This window comes from Periplaneta americana, chromosome 16, assembly GCF_040183065.1.
Source record: "Periplaneta americana isolate PAMFEO1 chromosome 16, P.americana_PAMFEO1_priV1, whole genome shotgun sequence".
Lineage (NCBI taxonomy): Eukaryota > Metazoa > Arthropoda > Insecta > Blattodea > Blattidae > Periplaneta > Periplaneta americana.
In genome coordinates, this window is record NC_091132.1 from 35,265,967 (window position 1) to 35,289,209 (window position 23,243).

Sequence of the window (23,243 nt, forward strand, 5' to 3'; positions counted from 1 at the left end):
CTATTTGTTTTTCTCTGCTTTTGAGAGATTTTCCACTCTTATGTTTAATAACAGAAGCCATACTTCAGTACCACGTGCTTACGTGAACTACGAGCTCAAGTGACGCCAGCTTGTTACAAGAACAGACTACTTTGGTATTACTGTTGGTATTCATCCGCGTTCATAGTACATAACAAAATATAAAAAGTAGCTTTTCTTTTACATATCGTTTTACATATGAGTGAAGTTATATGTTTCATCGTGTTTAACAACTAGAATTCAATTTTTTATTTTCAAATAATACAAGATTGTGGTTTCCAAATATGGACTATATTTTCCTGCGTCGTGTGAGTGTTTCAACTGGTAGCCAATCATGATATGACAGCCACGTGCTTATGTTTACATGAGGATTTTTCTTACAGCGAAAACAGTATAGGTATTGTTCCTTGCTGCTGCTGCTTTTTGTGATTAATTCGTTGTTGTCAGTACGTTTCTGTTGTGATTGGGGTGTACATCTTGTGTTTTGCTGCCGCCCCCCCCTTTTTTTTTGGATGAATTTGTTTTCTTTATTCGTTTTCTGTTGGCTTTTGTCGAGTTTCCTCTTTGAATTGGGGTGTATATATTGTGTCTTTCTTTCTTTCTTTCTCTCTCAACTTTTTTAGATTATTCGTTTCATTCAGTTTTCTGTTGGCCTTTGTAGGTGAGTTTATATTTTTGGTTCAGTGTCTTTTTCTGTTGTGGTTAGGGTGTATGTCTAGTGTATTTGTGTCTGTACTTTGTTAGATGAAATTGTATTAGTTTTGTTGGTGGGTTTATATTTTTCAATCGACATCGTTTGAGTTGTGATAGGTGTATATGTAGAGTGAGGACTCAACATCGTATTACCCCTATTATAAAGAAACAAACAAACAAAATGAATGGCATTTCTTTATAGTAGTCTGCCACTTGTTTTCTTGTCCACCAGTGGAGAAGAAATTGTGTTCCCATCTGAAAATTGTTTGTTTCGGAGGAGGATCGTGTTAAAATTGTGCAGAAAGTGAGTGTGCAACTCTGTTCTCTTTGATTTCTTGCATGGACTCAACAACTTGCAGTAACACGTTGCTCAATTGTGTAATTAGACGTATCAGCCATCATTTAGTTCATATGATCTGAAACAGAAAGAAAGTAAATGAAATGTACATATGGGGTAATGGGAGTTTGTGGCCTCACTGTAGTGTATTGGTGTTTGTAATTTGTTAGATTAATTTGTTTTAGTTGGTTTTCTGTTTGTTTTTGTCGATGAGTTAATATTTTTCAATCAACGTTGGGTCAGTTGTGATCACGGAGTGTATGTAGAGTATTTGAGTGTCTGCATGGTTAGGTTAATTAGTTTTCCTCAGTTGTCTGTCGGCTTTCTTTGGATGGGTTGATATTTTAGAATCAGTGTTTCTTCAGATGTGGTCAGGGTGTATATATTGCTTATTTGTACTCCTATTTTTTGGGATTAATTTGTTTATTGAAGTTTCTGTTGGCTTTCTTTGGTGAGCTTATATTTTTAATTCAGCATCTTTTCTGTTGATGACAGGGTGTATTATCTTGTGTATATTTTTGGCACTACTTTTTGAGATTAATTTGTTTTACTCAGTTTTCTTGTTGCTTTTGTCTAGGGGTTTGTATTTCTGAATGAGCGTCTTTTGTGTTGTGATGGGGTTATATCTGTTAGTAGTTTTTAACATTAATTCGTTTTATTTCTGTATTTTATTTTTTATTTATTTTTTTGGATTGGTTTGTATTTCTGTCCTTGCGTTGTTAGATAAATTCCTTTTAGTTGGTCTCGTGTTTGTTTTTCTTGATGGGTTTATGTTTTTGAATCGTGATTAATTTGTTTTACTCAGTTTTCTTTTTGTTTTTGTTGGGGTGTTTGTATTTCTGAATGAGCGCCTTTTGTGTTGTGATCGGGTTATATATGTGTTAGTAGGTTTTAACATTAATTCGTTTTACTTCTGTTTTTTTTTTTTTTTTCTGTCCTTACATTATTAGATAAATTCATTTTAGTTGGTCTTGTCTTTGTTTTTCTTGATGGGTTATGTTTTTCAATCGATGTCATTTCTTTTGTGTTGAGGGTGTATATCTATTGTATTTCTGCCCCTACTTTGTGAGATTTTGGTTTTACTCAGTTTACAGTCCATTTTTGTTGTTACATGTGAATTTTTCAATGAATGTCATTTTAGTTATGATTGGGGTCTATGTCTCGTGTATTTGTGGCTCTACTTTTTGAGAATAATTTGTTGTACAGAGTTTTTTTGTGGACATTTGTAGATGAGGTTGTATTTTTCGATCAACGTGTTTGCTGTTGTGGTCAGGGTGTATTAGTGTCTCTACTTTGGTAGATTAATTAGTTTAGCGCAGTTTTCTGTGGGTTTATATTTTTTAATCAGTGTCTTTTCTGTTGTGATTGGGATGGATATTTTGTATATTTGTGGCTACTTTGTGAGATGAATTCGTTTTATTGAGTTTTCTCTTTGGTTTTGTGTTTCTTCATTGAATGTCGTTTGTGTTGTGCGTTTATGGTGCTACTTTTTTGAGATGAGTTGGTTTTGCTTTTGTCCGTGGGCTTGTATTTCTGAATCAACGTGTTTTGTTTTGTGATGGGGGGGGGTATATATCTTGTCTATTTCTTGCCCTACTGTGTGACATTAATTCGTTTTACTAAGTTTACTGTTTGTTTTCGTTGCTGGGTTGATATTTTTTTTAGTCAAAGTCTTGTCTGTTGTGATTGGTTGTGTATATTGTGTATTTATGCCCCTACTTTGTGAGATTAATTTGTTTTAGTCGGTTTTTTTTTTTTTTTTTGATGAGGTTATATTTTTCACTCATTGTCTTTCCTGTTGTGGTCAGGGTGTATTTCGGGCACTTGTTTTTAAGATTAATTTGTTCTACTCAGTTTTGTTTTTGATTTTCCCCATGGGTTTATATTTCCGAATGAACGTGTTTTCTGTTGTGGGTATCTTGTGTATTTCTGTCACTATTTTGTTAGATACAATGGTTTTAGTCAGTTTTCTGTTTATTATTCTCGATGGGTTTGTTTTCCAATTGGCGTTGTTTGTGTTGTGATGAGGGTGTACTTCTCCCTGTACTTTGTGAGATTAATTCGTTTTATTCAGCTTTTGTCGATGAGTTTATACTTGTAATTCGTCTTTTCTGTTGTGAGGTTGTATATCTTGTGTATTTGTGGCACTATTTTTTTAGATTGATTGGTTTTATTCAGTTTACCGTTCATTTTTGTTGATATGTATAAATGAACGAACGTCGTTTCTGTTATGATTGGGGTGTATGTCTCGTGTTCTGCTTTCAGAGAATAATTTGAGGTTATATTTTTAAATGAACGTCGTCCCTGTTGTGGTCAGGGTGTATATCTCGTGTATTTGTGGCCCTTCTTTTAGGGATTAATTGGTTTTATTGAGGTTTTTGTTGATTTATCTTGATGAGTTGATATTTTTGATTCAGTGTCTTTTCTGTTGATGTGAGGGCGTATTTAATTCGTTGTCTTGTCGCTTTTGTCGATATATTTGGGAATGAACGTGTTTTGTCTTTGCTTTCGTCGATCGGTTTATATTTTTCAAGGATTGTATCATATTTCGACTTTGTTTACTAGAGACAGGGTTAATTTCTGTAGCCTTTCAAGTGTTAGTGATATTTGCTTCCATTCGTTGCTGAGTGCCGTTTTCTTTGAGATTGTAGAAACATTTCATTGTTTACATTATGATTTATTGTTGTGTGTGTAATGACAGCTGCAATAGCAGTTATTACGAGAATTGTATGTATTGTTTTGTGATACCATATTCACTCACGTAATAGACGCTGTCGCGTAGTGTACGCACACCAATTGTTGCCAGTAATATGCAATGTTAGCAGTACTGGTTAAAGTATTGATTAATGTCGATTCTAGTGTTGTTTGCCGAATTTATTGTCTGTAATTATTGTTTTGCTTCATAATGAACCGTAATAAGTGTATTTACTATGCAAATTTGAGGTTCAAAATTGTTAAATTTGCAGAAATTGACGGAAATCGGGTGGCAGGTCTTGAATTTGTAGTATTTTTAGTCATTTTCAATAGTAGTAGCATTTGCGACGTCAAAACTAGGTGTGATTATGTTAGATAATTGCGTAAATTGCGTCTATTACACAGTGAATATGTATTACCCGGCAGAGTAGTGCGCGTGTTTGCGCAAGTTACGATAAAATTGCGTATAATTGGCGTTAGAACTTTTTGTTTTGCCGGGTAATATACATGAAAATGACACGCAAAATAAAGATATAGTTGTCTTTTCTTTTCAGCTTAATTTTATGTGTATTTTGTTGTATAAATTGTTGGTTTGATAATAAAAATGTTGTGCAATTGTGTTTTCTGTCTTATTTCCTTGTTATATATATCTTTATTTTGCGTGTTTTGTCATGTATAGAATATGTGTAGATTTTTTTTCTAAGTTGTTCGATGTATTATTTGTAGTATATTTCTTGTAAATATTTTTTTTTTGTTTGTTTTTTTTTTTCCTATTTATTTTTGTATATACTTTATGTATATTATATTATTTGTATATGTTTTCTTGTGTATATATATATCTTTGTTTTTCTTGAATAAAATGGTTTATGTTGCACCCTCTATGTCTTGTTTTTTTTGTACTAAAAATTTGAATTTGCCCCCTTACTGTTACCTGGTTTCATCCAAAACTTTTTCCCGCCAAAATACTTAATATATAAAAGGGTAGTCCAGGAGCTTCCTTGGACTACCCTTTTATATATTAAGTCCTAGCGCTTGTGCTGTACTGATGACGTCAGATATCTAGGCCCCGTTTATATAGGCAGAGGTGGCGACCTCAAATGGAGAGAAAAGGAACTAGAAAAGTTCCTTTTCTCCCCACTTGAGGCCGCCACTTCTGCCCATACAAACGAGACCTAGATATCTGACGTCATCAGCACAGCACAAGCGCCAGAAACTTACGAAAAAAAAATTTCCCTCGCCAAATTATTAGACGCACGTTTATTTTGCAACATAACACACATATTATTGAAATAACACAAGTGAAAACATTTTGAAAGCAAGATAAACATTTTAAAAGTAATACTTATTTTTAAAAATAATTATTTTGAAAATAACATAAATATTTTTGAAATAACATGTTTAAAAAGTTGTTTTGAAAATAATAGCTATGAAAAAATCGTTTTGAAGCTTGAAAATATTTTTAAAATAATATTTTTTGAAAAATATTTGTAAAATAATTGATGAGAATTGATAGCTTTGAAAAAACATAAGTATTTTTGAAATGATATACAAAAAATATTTTTTTAAATAACTTCTATCAAATAATATTTTTAAAGTGTAGAAAAATAATTTGTATGAAAAAAAAATACTTTTAAACTTTGAAAAATATTAACAAAAAAAATATTTTTACAAAATAATGTTTTAATAATTTATTTCAAATAATATTTTAAAAAATATTATTTGAAAATAAATTATGTAACAAATATTTTGTAAAAAATACTATTTTTTTAATATTTTTCAAAGTTTTAAAGTATATTTTTTCATACAAATTATTTTTCTACACTTTAAAAATATTATTTGATAGAAGTTATTTAAAAAAATATTTTTTGTATATCATTTCAAAAATACTTATGTTTTTTCAAAGCTATCAATTCTCATCAATTATTTTACAAATATTTTTCAAAAAATATTATTTTAAAAATATTTTCAAGCTTCAAAACGATTTTTTCATAGCTATTATTTTCAAAACAACTTTTTAAACATGTTATTTCAAAAATATTTATGTTATTTTCAAAATAATTATTTTTAAAAATAAGTATTACTTTTAAAATGTTTATCTTGCTTTCAAAATGTTTTCACTTCTGTTATTTCAATAATATGTGTGTTATGTTGCAAAATAAACGTGCGTCTAATAATTTGGCGAGGGAAATTTTCTGTATATACAGAATATTTGAGAAGAAACAGTAAATATTTTAGAAGGTGATAGTATGGACTGCTCTGAGCAAAAAAGTTGATATAAACATGTGTTGAATTTTGATTGCGTACAGAGATACAGCTGTTAAAATGTAACCCAAGAAGATGTTAAGCAAAGGAAAATGATCACGTTCAATGCACTTTCGTTTCGTGTGTTGCTACTTCAGCTGCTATGGACTTATTTATCAATTATCATTTTTGTTTCAAAGGCCAAATTATGAAGTAATGCTTCAATTTACATAATTGAACATTTTCAACTGTGATTGTCATTACTTGGACAATTCTAAAGTATCGTTCAAGCATGCCACACGTATTTACAAATGATGAGTATGCCGATATGAAAATATATTGTGTAATGGAAACCCATACACAAAATATACCATACCGGCATAAACAGCATTTGTAAATACGTGCGGTATGCCTAAACGATACAGTAGAATTGACCAACAAATCACAATCACAGTTGAAAATGTTCAATTATGTAAATTGAAGCATTACTTCATAATTTGACCTTTGAAACAAAAATGATAATTGATAAACAAGTCCATAGCAGCTAGAGTAGCAACACACAAAAAGAAAGTGCATTGAACGTCATCATTTTCCTTTGCTTAACACCTCCTTGGATTACATTTGAACAGCTGTACCTCTGTACGCAATCAAAATTCTACACATGTTTATATCAACCTTTTTACTCAGAGCAGTCCATACTATCACCCCCTAAAATATTTACTATTCCTCCTCAAATACTCTGTATATACATGCACAGACGTAGACAACAGCAGAGAACACTGATGGACTGTACACAAACTTCCGGATAGTCCGCATACAACCCACCATAGCTCTCCACTGTTGCCTACATCCTGCAAACATGGGAAGGAAGATGTAGACAACAGCAGAAAACCCTGGTGGACTGTACGTGGACTTCCGGATAGTCCACATACAGCCCACCAGGGTTCTCCACTGTTGCCTACACCAGGAAAACGGAAAAAAATTTTTAAAGTCCAACAGGTATAGAAGACAGCTGAGAACCCCAATGGATTGCACAGGGACTGCCGCTTAGTCCAAGTGCAATCCACCAGAGCTCTCAGCTGCCACCTATACCTGCAGGACTTTAAAAATTTTTTAAGGGCTCAGGTACAGCTTACAGCAGTAAAACTTTCAAAATATTCAACACTATTTCCTCCATTCCGCACGATAATGATAATTATTATATGTAAAACACTGTAATTCTGCTTCATGAAAAAAATTTTCTTTTTTAAATCGTAATTTTTATTTCAAAACTTGACAAATTATTTAAAAACCTGAGAAATTATTTAAAAACTTCTTTTAAAAACTTGACAAATTATTTACAAGTTTCAAAAATTATTTCAAACCTTGAGATATGTACAAGCTTGAGAAATTATTTAAAAGCTTGAGAAATTGTTCACAAACTTGACAAATTATTTTAAAGTTTCAGAAATTATTTTAAACCCTAAAAAAAATTATTTAACACCTTCAGAAATGATTTAAAAGCTTCAGAAATTATTTTCAAATGTTATTAATTATTTACAAACTTCACAAATCATTTCAAAGCTTCAACAAGTATTTAAAAGCCTGAGAAATTATTTAAAAAATTTATAGATTGTTTAAAAACTTGAGAATTTCTTTAAAAACTTGAGAAATCGTTTAAAAACTTCATCAATTGTTTAAAAACTTGACAAATTATTTAAAAACCTAAGAAATTATTTTAAAACTTCTTTAAAAACTTGAGGAATTATTTTAAGGCTTCATAAATTATTTAAAAAACTGATGAATTATTTAAAAGCTTGACAAATTATTTAAAACACTGAGAAATTATTTTAAAGCTTGAGAAATTATGTAAAACCCTGAGAAATTATTTAAAACCTTGAGAAACTATATAAAACCTCGAGAAATTATTTAAAAGCTTGACAAATTATTTAAAAGCTTGACAAATTATTTAAAACCCTGAAAATTTATTTAAAAGCTTTACAATTTCTTTCAAAACTTGAGAAATTGTTTAAAAACTTTACATATTCTTAAAAAAATTGAGAAATTGTTTAAAAACTTTCTGAAATTGTTTTAAAACTTCAGAAATTGTTAAAAAAAATTTCACAAGTTGTTTCAAAACTTGACAAATTATTTAAAACCTTGAGAAAATATTTTAAACCTTGAGAAAATATTTAAAACCTTGAGAAATTATTTCAAACCTTGACAAATTATTTCAAAGCGTCGCAAATTATTTCTAACCCTCAAGATATTATTTAAAAGCTTGAGAAATTATTTAAAAATTTAAGAAAATTATTTCAAAGCATCAGAAAGTATTTAAAAGTTTCAGAAATTATTTAAAACATTGACAAATTGTTTAAAAACCTTGAGAAATTATTTTTAACCCTGATAAATTATTTCAAAGCTTGAGAAATTATTTCAAAGCTTCAGAAATTATTTCAAACCTCGACAAATTATTTAAAAGCTTAAGAAATTATTTACAAACTTGAGAAATTATTTCAAACGTCGAGAATTTACTTTCAAAGTTGACAAAATTATTTCAAAGCTTCAGAAATTTTTTTAAAGCTTGAGAAATTATTTAAAAACCTTGACAAACTACTTTAAACCCTGATAAATTATTTAAAAGCTTCAGAAATTATTTTAAACACTGAGAAATTATTTTAAATATTAAGAAATTATTTAAAAACTTTAGAAATTATTTAAAAACTTTTGAAATTATTTAAAAGCTTCAGAAATTATTTAAAAGCTTGACAAAATATTTTAAACCCTGACAAATTAGTTTAAAGATTAAGAAATTATTAAAAAATCTGAGAAATTATTTCAAACCTTGAGAAATTATTTAAAAACTTGAGACATTTTTTTAACACGTCAGAAATTATTTAAAACCTTGAGAAATTAGTTAAAAGCTTGAGAAGTTATTTAGAAGCTTGAGAAATTATTTAAAACACTAACAAATTATTCAAAAGCTTCAGAAATTATTTTAAAACTTGAGAAATTATTTAAAAATTTGAGAAAATTATTTAAAAACATCACAATATATTTAAAAGTTTCAGAAATTATTTAAAACATTGAGAAATTGTTTAAAAACCTTGAGAAATTACTTTAAACGCTGATAAAGTATTTAAAAGCTTGAGAAATTATTTCTGACCTTGAGAATTTACTTTCAAAGTTGACAAAATTACTTCACATCTTTAGAAATTATTTAAAACACTGAGAAATTATTTAAAATATTGAGAAATTATTTCAAAGGGTGACAAAATCTTTAAAATCTTGAGAAATTATTTTAAACTCTGATAAATTATTTATAATCTTGAGAAATTATTTTTAACGCTGAGAAATTATTTCAAATCTTGAGAAATTATTTCAAAGTGTGAGAAATTATTTCAAACTCTGATAAATTATTTAAAAGCTTGAGAAATTATTTAAAAACTTTACACAAATTATTTACAAACTTGATAAATTATTTAAAACCTTGACAATTTATTTTAAAACTTTACAAAATTATTTCAAAGCTTCAGAAATTATTTAAAACCTTGGGAAAATATTTAAAAACTTGAGAACATTTTTTTAAGCGTGACAAATTATTTCAAACCTTGAGAAATTATTTTAAAACTTTAGAAACTATTTCAAACACCGATAAATTATTTCAAAGCTTCAGAAATTATTTAAAAGCTTGACAAAATATTTTTAACCCTGACAAATTAGTTTCAAGATTGAGAAATTATTTTAAAACCTGAGAAATTATTTTAAATCTTGAGAAATTATTTAAAAACTTGACACATTTTTTAAACACGTCAGAAATTATTTAAAACTTTAAGAAATTATTTAAAACCCCGATAAATTATTTAATAACTTGAGAAATTATCAAAGCTTCAGAAATTATTTAAAACCTTGAAAAATTATTTCAAACCTTGACAAATTAGTTAAAAGCTTCAGAAATTAGTTACAAGCTTGAGAAGTTATTTAGAAGCTTGAGAAATTATTTAAAACCTTTACAAATTATTTTAACGCTTCACAAATTCTTTGAGACCTTAAGAAATTATTTCAAAGCTTGAAAATTTATTTTAAAACTTCAGAAATTATTTCATAGCTTGAGAAATTATTTACAAACTTCATAAATTATTTAAAAGCTTGACAAATTATTTAAAAACTTGAGAATTTGCTTAAAAACTTGAGAAATTGTTTTTAAACTTGAGAAATTCTTTAAAATCTTTAGATATTGTTTACAAACTTCAGATATTGTTTTAAAACTTCAGAAATTGTTTCAAAACTTTCAGAAATTGTTTTAAAACTTCAGAAATTCTTTAAAAATTTCATAAATTCTTTCTAAACTTGAGAAATTATTTAAAAACTTGAGAAATTATTTAAAACCATGAGAATTTATTTTAAAAGTTGAGAAAATTATTTAAAAGCTTCAGAAATTATTTATAAGCTTGAGAAATTATTTAAAACATTGAGAAATTATTTCTAAGCGTCAGAAAATATTTTAAACCATGAGAAATTATTTAAAACACTGACAAATTATTTAAAAGCTTGAGAAATTATTTCAAACCTTGAGAAATTATTTAAAACTCTGAGAAAATATTTCATACCTTCAGAAATTGTATAAAACTTTGAGAAATTATTTAAAACCTTCACAAATTATTTCAAACCCTGAGAATTTATTTAAAAGCTTTACAAATTATTTAAAAACTTGATAAATTATTTCAAAACTTGACAAATTATTTCAAACCTTGAGAAATTTTTTCAAAGCTTCAGGAATTATTTTGAACTTCAAGAAATTATTTCAAACCTTGAGATATTATTTAAAAGCTTCAGAAATTATTCCAAACCTTGAACAGTTAGTTAAAAGCTTGAAAAATTATTTCAAAGCTTCAGAAATTATTTAGAAACTTTTAAAATTATTTTAAAGCTTCAGAAATTATTTTAAACCCTGAGAAATTGTTTCAAAGTTTGAGACATTATTTAAAACCTTCAAAAACTATTTAAAAGCTTGACAAATTATTTACAACCTTGAGAAATTATTTCAAAGCTTTAGAAATTATTTAAAAACCTGTGCAATTATTTAAAAGCTTCAGAAATTATTTAAAAATTTCATTAATTATTTACAAACTTCACAAATCATTTAAAACCTTCAGAAATTATTTTTAAACTTGAGAAAATTATTTCAAAGCTTCTGAAATTTTTTTTTTTTTTAAACTTTGAGATATTATTTAAAAGCTTCACAAATTATTTAAAAGCATGAGAAATTATTTAAAAGCTTGACAAATTATTTAAAAGCTTGAGAAATTATTCAAATCCCTGAGAAACTATTTAAAGATTTGAGAAATTATTTAAAAGCTTCACAAATTATTTAAAAATTTTATAAATTATTTACAAACTTAACAAATCATTTAAAAAATTGAGAAATTATTTTTAAAGTTGAGAACGGTTTTTTTTTTTTTTTTTTTTTTTTTTTTTTTTTTTTTTTTTTTTTTCAGCTTGAGAAATTATTTTAAACCTTGAGAAATGATTTCAAAACTTCAGAACTTATTTGCAAGCTTGAGAAATTATTTAAAACCATGACATATTATTTAAAAACTTGACAAATTATTTACAAACTTCACAAATTATTTTTAACCTTGAGAAATTATTTAAAACTTTGAGAAATTATTTTAAATCCTGAGAAATTATTTCAAAGCTTGAGAAAGTATTTAAAAATTTGACAAATTATTTCAAAGCTTCAAAATTATTTCAAACCTTGAGCAATTATTTTAAATCTTGACAAGTTATTTAGAAGCTTGAGAAATTATTCAAAACCTTGACAAATTATTAAAAGCCTTGACAAATCATTTGAAACCTTGAGAAATTATTTAAAACCTTGACAAATTATTTAAACACTTGAGATATTATTTAACAGTTTCAGAAATTATTTAAAACCGTGAGAAATTATTTTAAAGTTTGACAAGTTATTTCAAACCTTGAGAAATTATTTCAAACCCTGAGAAGTTATTTAGAAGGTTGAGATATTATTTTCAAACTTGACAAATTGTTAAAACTTCTTTTTAAATTGTCTAAATATTTTTTCACATAGCAGAACGACAGTGTTTGCACATACTCATTTTCATTATTGTACAAGATACAGTAATCGAGGAAACACATGTTCAATATTTCAAAAATTTTTTTTCCTGTAAGCTGCACCTGGGCCCTTCAGTTCCACAGATGTGCACTACAGCAGACAACTCTGATGGATCCCACATGGACCTCCGGGTAGTCCATGCACAATCCAGCACAGCTCTCCACTGCAGCCCACATCGGCAGAACACGAGGAATAGAATCAAAGTCCCACTGATATAGAAAACAGTGGACAACTCTGATGAGTTCCACACGGACTTCCGCTTAGTCCATGTAGAATCCACCAAAGCTCTCCACGGCCGCCTATACCCGCAGGACTCAGACTCTGGATAACACAGGTAAGGTGGGGAAGAGCAGGCCTACACTAATCTACAAACACATGCAACTACAATCATGCTCTTATTTTCTTATACGGTACTTCATGCGCATGCAAAGTCCCTACACTTCAACTACGCACGATCCCAACACTATCCAAACCTATAACAGAGCTGCTGAATGGGATTGGCAAACTGCAACAGTAGAAACCAATGCCCCAGCCTCTCCTTTGTCATTTGTATGCATACATTGGCATCCTATTGCACGATTCAACAATCAATATGCAATAACAATACCAATAAATGCAGAAAACCAGCAACACCAAAGGAATAAAATAGACGACTGAAAAATATCAAATTCACACCAAACAGCAAACCTTCAGACTCCATAATCACCAATTAGAACCTATATCAATCTCTGCAAACAATACTAAGGGAAAATAGACGTATAAACTACATAACACAGGACTGTCGAGAAGACAATGACAAATTTATACCATTTACAACAAGTAAATAATTTCCAATTTAGAAATCTTCTCACTATTCGTGAGCTGCCACAAGGGACAAAGAGTACTTAACCATATTAATGTTTACAACTTCAGTCAAGCATTTATTTTGTTTTGACAATCAAACTCCTTCAAGTACATAGCTGCAAATACATTTTCTGATTGGTGGAAATATACCTAGTTTTAGAGAGCAAAGTGTTACAAAAAAGTAACAATGCTAATGAACTTTGTTTCATTTCGAATATAGGAGAGCAATTGATCCTTTCAACGCAGCTAAAGTTACAATAAGAATAAGCCTCTTAAACCATCCTATATCACCAAACTATTCTAATCAACACAAGACCATAAAGTAAACTGTTCAACCTGTACTCCTAAAATCCATCCATCAAGTAATGAATATCAATATAATTATAAAATTCAAAGAAAAAAGTCCAACTAGCCAAAGAATGTATCACTTAAAGCAATTAATTATTCAAATTAGAGAAATTAAGACCACAAAACCATTATCAAAATTCCAATTCACATGCACAATCCAGCTATCAATGTAACAAATTTCAATCCTGACACCAAAAACGAATATTTCAGGTCCACCATTGCACCCAAAAAGGTATTAAAATCATCAATCGTTTTCTAGGAAATGCTTATGAAGAAGCAGGACGACAATACCAATAAATGAAGAAATATGATAAAAAAATCATAGGAATTAAACGGATTATTATCAATAGAAAACTCAAATAGACAAACACACTCCATATTCAAGTCAAAAATATCTCATTCACACCAGAGACCTAACCTACACATTCAATAATCACGAATCATCACCTATATAATAACAATCAACCTTTACAGACAATACTAACTCAAAGTAGACGTACAAACAGCAATAAACTGCATTACAGAGGAACATCGACAAGACTATTCCGAATTTATACCATTTGCAACAAGTAAATGATAATCATTACGTCAATAAACGATCCTATGCCACCAAACAATTCATATCAATGGAAGACAACAAACCCAATTGTGCAATCTCTACTCCTAACAGCAATAATGAAACTAAAATCCATCCATCAAATAATGAATACTGATAACTTCAATAACAAACCAAAATTCAAACATAAAGTCCAATTACAAAGGAATGACAAGTACTACACTAAATGTTTCACTTAAAGCAATCAATTATTCCAATTAGAGAAATAAAGGCTACTTTCTGCTATTCAAATACTAATACCATCTACAAGGGGCTAATACTTGCATTATAGCAAACTAATGTACACATGTACAATTACAATAAAAATCAAATAGGTAATAAACAGTACATATCTAGACATGATACAATAATTACAAACGGTGTACTTCAACCAACAGTATCAATGTAACAAATTACAATCCTCACACCAAAAACCAATACTTCCACTCTAAATGTATTCAAACAATCTATGCTTATGAACAAGCACATTACTGTCAATACAAGACTCAAATAAACAAAGACACTTCATATCCTATTCACACCAAACAACAAACCTACACACACAATAATCACCAATTATAACATAAATCATAACTATGTATCTCAAATCAACCTCTACAACAATACCAAGTCAAAATACACGTATAAACTGCATTACAGAGGACTGTCGACAATATATTTCTACATTTATACCATTTACAATAAGTAAATGATAAATATTACATCAACAAACTAACCTATGCCACCAAGCAATTTCAAATCAATACAAGACAATAAACTCAATTGTCCAACTTGTACTGCTAACAGCAATATCAACAAATGGTTACTGGTACTCATCACTTGAATGACAGACGAAAATTCAATTATAAAGTGCAACTAGCAAAACAATCACACACAATACACAACATGTTTCAATTCAAGCAATTACTTATTCAAATTACACAAGTTAAGGGTACTTTCAGCGATTCAAAAACAACTGCAGTACTGGTACAGAAAACCATTATCAAAACTGCACATCGCCTATCAGAGTAACAAATTACAATCCTAACACCAAAAACCAATTTTTCAAGTGCACCAGTGCACTAAAAACGTATTCCAATCATCAAGCACCTTGTAACAAATGCTTATGAACAAACAGAGGACAACAATACCCAATAATCATGACAACAGTATACCAGAAATCAACCTCTACAAGCAATATGTAGTCAAACCTACAAAAATAAACTCCCTTACAGAGTCACACCGACATCAAGACAGTCCCAAATTAATACAATTTACAACAAGTTAATAATTAATATTACGTCAACAAACGATCATATGCCATCAAAAAATTCAAATCAACACAAGATAATAAACTCAATTGTGCAACCTGTACCCTTTACACCAATAATCAAACTAAAACCCAACTATCAAGTAATCAATACGGATAACTTCAATAATACATCAAAATACTAGCAAAACAATTACAATTCATACACAAAATCTATCACTTAAACCCATAAATTCTTTAATTCGGAAAAATTAACAATCATTTCATGCATTCCAAAACAATTATACACATAATAGTTCAACAAGAACACAAAACCACTATCAAAACTGCACATCGCATGCACAAAGCACTAACACTACCATTACACAGCAACCAAATACATGTACAAGTCTACACTGACAATAAGGATCAAACAATACACACCAGATATCCATCAAATAATTACAAACTGCCTAATCCAACCAACTATCAACGTAACAAATTATAATCCTGGCACCAAAAACTAATATCTCACTTCCACCATTGCATCCAAAACATATTACAAGGAATGCTTATAAACAAACAAATACCGCTGATGACAACAAATATCATCAAAAACCAGCAATACCAAAGGACTAAAACTTAATACTGTCAATGGAAGACTCAAATAGACAAAATAACCGAATACACACTCAAGAACCAAAGATACAGAAAAAACTACTCAATTACCAGGAATTATAGCCTAAATAACAACTGAAAACTACTAACACCAATAAACTCCATAACAGAACAAAGTCGAGAAGACAATTCCAAATTTATATCATTTACAACAAGTAAATGATAAATATCACGTCAATAAATGACCCTATGTCACCTAACAATTCAAATCAATTCAGACAAACCTATACTGCTAACAGCAATAATGAAACTAAAAGCCATCTATCAACAAATGAATATTCATTACTTCAATAAAAGACCAAAATTCAAAGACATACTGCAACAAGCAAAGTAATACACAAAATGTATCACTTATTGCAATTACAAAAATTAACAATACTTTCAGATGATTGAAAAACAATTATACAAATAATATTCCAACAACAGAAAACCATGTACAAGGGGCTAATACTTGCATTACACAGCAAGCAAATAAAATCAAACAATAAACATAATCTAATTCTTCAAAACTCTCTACCCCAACCAAGTATCAACATTATAAATTACAATCCTGGCACCAAAAGCCAATATATCAGGTCCATCACTGCATCCAAAAACATATTAAAAACCATCAATCGACTTTTAACAAAAGGTTTATGAACGAACAAATACCAATAAACGCACAAATATGCTCAAAACCAGCAACACCAAAGAAATAAAACTGATTACTGTCAATAGAAGACTGAAAGATATACAATTCACATCAAGGACCAAACCTACACACTCAATAATTCCCTACCAATTATAGCTTAAATCATAACAATCAACCTCTACAAACAATACTGTACTAAGTGAAAATAGACGTAGCTATAAACTGTATAACAGAGGACTATCAACAAGATAATTCCAATTTTCTGCCATTTACAAATAAATGATAAATATTACATCAATATGCCACCAAACAATTCTAATCAATAGAAGACAATACAGTCAATTGTGCAACCCGTAACTTACTCCTAACAGCAATAATGCAATTAAAATCAATCCATCCATCCATCCATCAAGAGTAGCCTAATGAATACTGATAACTTCAATAAAACAGCAAAATTCAAAGATAAAGTCCAACTACCAAAACAAGGACAAGTAATACACAAAATGTGGCCTATCACTTAAAGCAATACATTTTTCAAATTAGATAAAACAACATTACTTTCATGTACAAGCCAACTATCAATGTAACAAATTACAATCCTGGCACCAAAACCAATCGCCTTCTAACAAATGCTTATGAACAAACAAATACCGCATAAGACAACAAGAATACCAATAAATTTTAAAAAATGGTCAAAACCACCAATACCCGAGAAATAAAACAGATTATTGTCAATATAAGACTCAAAAAGACAAACACACTTCATATTCAAATCAAAAATATATTATTCACACCAAAGACCAAACCTACCGATTCAATAATCACCAATCATGACCTATCTCAAATCAACCTTTACACACAATACTACAGTCAAAATAGACGTACAAACAGCAATAAACTGCAAAACACAGAACACCGTTTCCATTACAAAACCCCTACACAAAATATACCACATCACAATTCTTAAATACTTGCGCCATGTCTAAACAATGCAGTACACTTGGCCAAAAAATCACAATCACAGTTCAAAAATTAATTATGTTAACTAAAGCATAACTTCACCTTCAAAACAAACATGACAATCGATAAATAAAGCTCTATCCCCCTACCCAGTCAAAATTGCACACATCTTTACATCTACTTTTCTACTCACTACAGTCCATACTATCATCCCTCAAATATTTACTACTTCTCCTCAAACACTCTCTACATACATCCACCGACATACACAACAGAGGAAAACCCTGCTGGAGGTTGCATGGATCCCGGATAGTCCATACAACCTCCACCAGGGGTTTCCCCTGCCGCCTATGCCAGCAGAACACAAGGAAAGATGTAGACAACAGCAGAGAACTCTGATGGATTGTACAAGAGCTTCTGGATAGTTCGTATACAACCCACCAGAGGTCTCCACTCCCGCCTACATCAGGAAAAAAACATGGGAAGATGTACACAACAGCAACAACTCTACTGGATTGCATATCAACTCCCGGATAGGTCCATATACAACCCGCCAGAGGTCTCCACTGCCACCTACATCACAGGAAGGCATGATCAATTTTCAAAGTCCCACAGGTATAAACAACAGCGGACAACTCTAGTGGATTGCACAGGGACTGTCGCATAGTCCAAGTACAACCCACCAGAGCTCTCCACTGCCGCCTATACCTGCACAACTTTCTACATTTTTTGGTCTCACAGATGTAGACCACAGCACAGAACTGTGATGGAACCCACATGGACTTCCGGATAGTCCATGAAGATTCCACCACAGCTCTCCATCGCCAAACACAAGGAAGAGAATCAAAGTCCCACTGGTATATGATTTCCTACCATTTGTTGCACATTAATATTTGCTAATATATCTTACTAAACAAAATATACCAACGCTTTCGCCTATATGGCATCATCAGATATTCAAATGTTATAACGATATCTAACACCTAAGTCCAATATAGTTCACTCTGATAAACATTACAATAAATTACTATCATGAGTTATGTGTCATGAGTACACAGAACAGCCACTACGAGAGCACATCATCACAAACTTCAACGCACACATACATACATACATACATACATACATACATACATACATACATACATACATACACATACATATAATATAATACATACATACATACACATACATATAATATAATACATACATACATACACACACACACATACATATAATATAATGCATACATGCATACATACACACACATACATATAATACATACATACATACATATATACTCACATACACATATACATATAATGCATGCATGCATACATACATACACACATACATATATTATACATACATACATACATACATACATACATACATACATACATACATACACACATACAGTACATATAATATAATGCTTGCATACATACATGCATACGTACATACATATAATATATCGTTATAACATTTTCTTCTCTAAGATTATTAGCAAATATTAATGTGCAACAAATGATAAATCATATGATTGAGAATTTTTTTTTTTCTTTTTATTCATAAACAGCACAGAACTTTGATGACTTCCACATGGACTTCCATTTAGTCCATGTACAATCCACCAAAGCTCTCTGCTGCCACCTATACCAGTAGGACTTAGACTCTGGACAAGGCAGGTAACATAGGAAAGACCAATAAACACAATGGAACAACTACAATCTGTTGTACAACACAACAGTCCAAGCCTCAAAATCTTCTCTCATACTAAATATTGCACTTGTGCCTTCACTAATCTACAAACACATGCAACAACTACAATCCAACTATGTTAGTAGATACATCATGCAAATGCAAAGTCACTACACGTCAACAAAGTCAAAATATCCAATGTCCAAAAATATAACAAAAAATCCTATAAGGAACATGCTCAATATGTTTGGCAAACTGCAAAATGTCGTTACTGTTTTTCTATGCCACCCATATACATCCTACAACTGTCACATCACTTATTGCATGCAATGGCGTCCCATTGCTGTTCCACTATACGGTACGACAATGAATATGCATCAATTGCCGTCTAACAAATGCTTATGAACAAACAAATACTGCAGGACAACAGCAATACGAATAAATGCAGAAATATTATCAAGACCAGCAACACCAAATGAATAAAACACATTTCTGTCAAGAGAAGACTCAAATAGACAAAAACCACTCGGTATTCGCACCAAAGAGAAAACCTGCAGACTCAATAATCACCAATTGTAGCCTAAATAATAACACTGTACTATCTCAAATCAACCTCTATGAACAACACTAAGTCAAAACAGACCTACAAACAACAACCAACTGCATAAAAGAGCAACATCGATAAGACAATTCCAAATTTACTCCATTTACAACAACTAAATCATAAATATTGCGTCAATAAACGATCCTATGCCACCAAGCAATTCAAATCAATACAAGACAAAGTCAATTGTGCAACCTGTACTCCTCACAACAATCGTGGAACTAAAAGCTATCTATCAAGTAATCAATACTCATAACTTCAATAAAATACCAAGTGAAACTGCCAAAACAATGACAAGTAATACACAAAATGTATCACTTTAAGCAATTAATTATTCAAATTTGAGAAATAATAATTCAGTAAGAACAGAAAACCATGTACTTCAATTACACAGGAAGGAAACAAATGAGGCATTGCGTCAGAGATAGTCACAAGCCACACTTTGATGGAAATCAAGATTTTGCTATAATTCTATTCTCTACCTATAGATGTCTCCAAAAGTGCATAATTTTTTGCAATGCGGTAGACGTATTGAGAAATATAGGGAGGTGCTCTTTTCTCTTTCACTCTTTGGCTTCATATTTTTCCTCAGACATAATCACAAGCCACCAATATAGCTTCCGTGGGGAAGGAGTTTCATTTTCAATCCGTAATATGTAGTAATTCTGAAGTAAAAACTAATACATTGGAAAGTCATTTATCCACTAATGGCACTAGTGAATTCTCCACTGAATTTCAACTGAATCAGACTCAGGAAATGAACAGGTAATTAAATGAAAATATGACTAAAGTTCAAGCATAACCTTGTCTAACATAGTGTTTCCCTTATTAATTCTGATATAGATAGTGTTACTTATTGTGAAATATGAAATATACAAAACTAAATAAAAATTTATTATTTCTTTTCATGATAGACTGATTATGAGACCGTATACTAAAATATTTTGAGTTGCAATAGTGCATGTGGCTTGTGATTCTATCTGAAGCATTTTTTTCAGATGGCACCAAAATCTATAATTAAAGAATTCACTTCTTCTAATACTGCAAAAAATGAAAGAAACAAGTTCCGAGAAATTTTCCACCCAAAATTTAATACTGAGTTCAAAATATCTCACACTGATACATGTGGCAAATGTGATAATGTTCAGAAACAGTTGAATGATGGTAGACAAACACAAAGGTCTGTGACTGAAATAACACCAATAGAAACAGTCAGAAATCTTCATGAGACACAGGATAAACGGGCCAAACAATAATAAAAGATCTTTCTGAAATTGCTAAGAAAAAGGATAAAATTCATGTCATTGCAATGGACTGCCACAGACATTACCTAGCTGTGCAGTTTTTTATTGCAGAAATATTTGGACATACAACTTAGGGATACACGACTGTTGCACAGGTCTACGTAGAGTATATGTTTCTCTCGAGTGAAAACCAGGCTAAAAGAAGAACAGACGAGATTGGGAGTTGCTTATTGAAAAAAATTGCAGATAGCTGATCTCAAATCTGAACATCTCATAAAATAACTGATAACTGTAAGGGACAGAACAAAAATTGGACGATTGTAGTCCTGAAGAGAGCACTAATAGAATGCAGAAGAATTAAATATGTTACCCATTGGTTCCCCCAAGTGTGTCATATCAGATTACCCAGCAGCCGTAATTTCGGACGAATAGAAAAATATGCAAGAACAAGCACAGACATTTAAGATCCGAATGACTGGGCTGATGTTAATCAAATCGTCTGTCAATGTATGTAACTTTCATTGTCATTATGATGCAAAGAGAAGATTTCAAGGATGTGGAAAGCTTGTAGCCTGACATATTGAAAAGGACTGTTTACAATAATAAACCTGTTCGGTTTTTGGATGCCGTCAGCTTCAAGCTTGAAGAGAATAATCCTAATAATTTTCAGCTCGCATTGTACATTCATGAAAATAATGAAAATGCTCAAGTTCCCATTCGTTGAAAGGCATAACTTATATAACTCCTTAAATACAGTTCAAATTGTCTGAAAAATGCAACAAGTCTTGAAAAATATAAATAAAAAGAAACTACAGGATGTACTGTCACTTATGGATTACATTCCAATAGTAAATCAGCATTTCTTTCATGCACTAGAAGGTGACAACAAGAATGATTTGGAGATTGATGTTGATTAAGAAAGACTGATGAAGCATTTTGTGATACGTTTCTTTTTTTATTGGGTTATTTTACGACGCTGTATCAACATCTCAGGTTATTTAGCATCTGAATGAAATGAAGGTGATAATGCCGGTGAAATGAGTCCGGGATCCAGCACCGAAAGTTACCCAGCATTTGCTCATATTGGGTTGAGGGAAAACCCCCCCAAAAAAAACTCAACCAAGTAACTTGCCCCAACCGGAATTCAAACCCGGGCCACCTGGGATACGTTTGTACTTTGGTCTTATGTTATGTGATTAAAATGAACTTACGAAACTCTAAAAAGCTAATAAATTTAATATTTCTCGAGACAAAGTCATAAGCCACTTCTACAATTACCTACATGCTTGTAACATTTTTTTCATAATAATTAAATAGTGTAAATAATAAAACAATATTTGCTTCTGTAAAATACTTCAGAAAATATCTGAGAATATGTCTTAAAAACCTTGAAACACATATTATACTATTCTGATTTTAGCATCACTCCAAAGTTTCAAAATGCTTTACTGTAAAACTATGATTTTGTGGCTTGTGACTATCTCTGACGCAACGCCTCAAATGTACAAGCATGCAATGACAATAAAAATCAAACGATATGCACTACATATCCGTACATAATCAAATAATTGCAAACCCTGCACTCCGACAAAGTATCAGCGTAATAATTCAAAATCCTGACACTAAAACCCAATATCTCAATTCCACCATTGCATCTCAAACGTATTAAAAACCATCCATTGCCTCCTAAGAAATGCTTTTCAACACACAAATACCACATAAGACAACAACAATACCAATAAATGTTGAAATATGGTCAAAACCATCAATACCCGAGAAATAAAACAGATTATTGTCAATAGAAGACTCAAAAAGACAAACACACTTCATATTTCAGTCAAAAATATCTTATTCACACCAAACAGTAAACCTACAGATTCAATAATCACCAATCATGACCTATCTCAAATCAACCTTTACAAACAATACTACAGTCAAAATAGACGTACAAACAGCAATATACTGCATAACAGAGATCACCGTTTCCATTACAAATCCCCTACACAAAATATACCACATCAGGATTATTACCATTTGTAAATACATGCACCATGCCTAAACAATGCAGTACACTTGGCCAACAAATCACAATCACAGTTGAAAAATTCAATTATGTTAACTAAAGCATAACTTCACCTTCAAAACAAACATGACAATCCATAAAAAAAGCTCTAACCCTCTACCCAGTCAAAACTGCACACATCTTTAAATCTACTTTTCTACTCACTACAGTCCATACTATCACCCCTAAAATATTTACTACTTCTCCTCAAACACTCTCTACATACATCC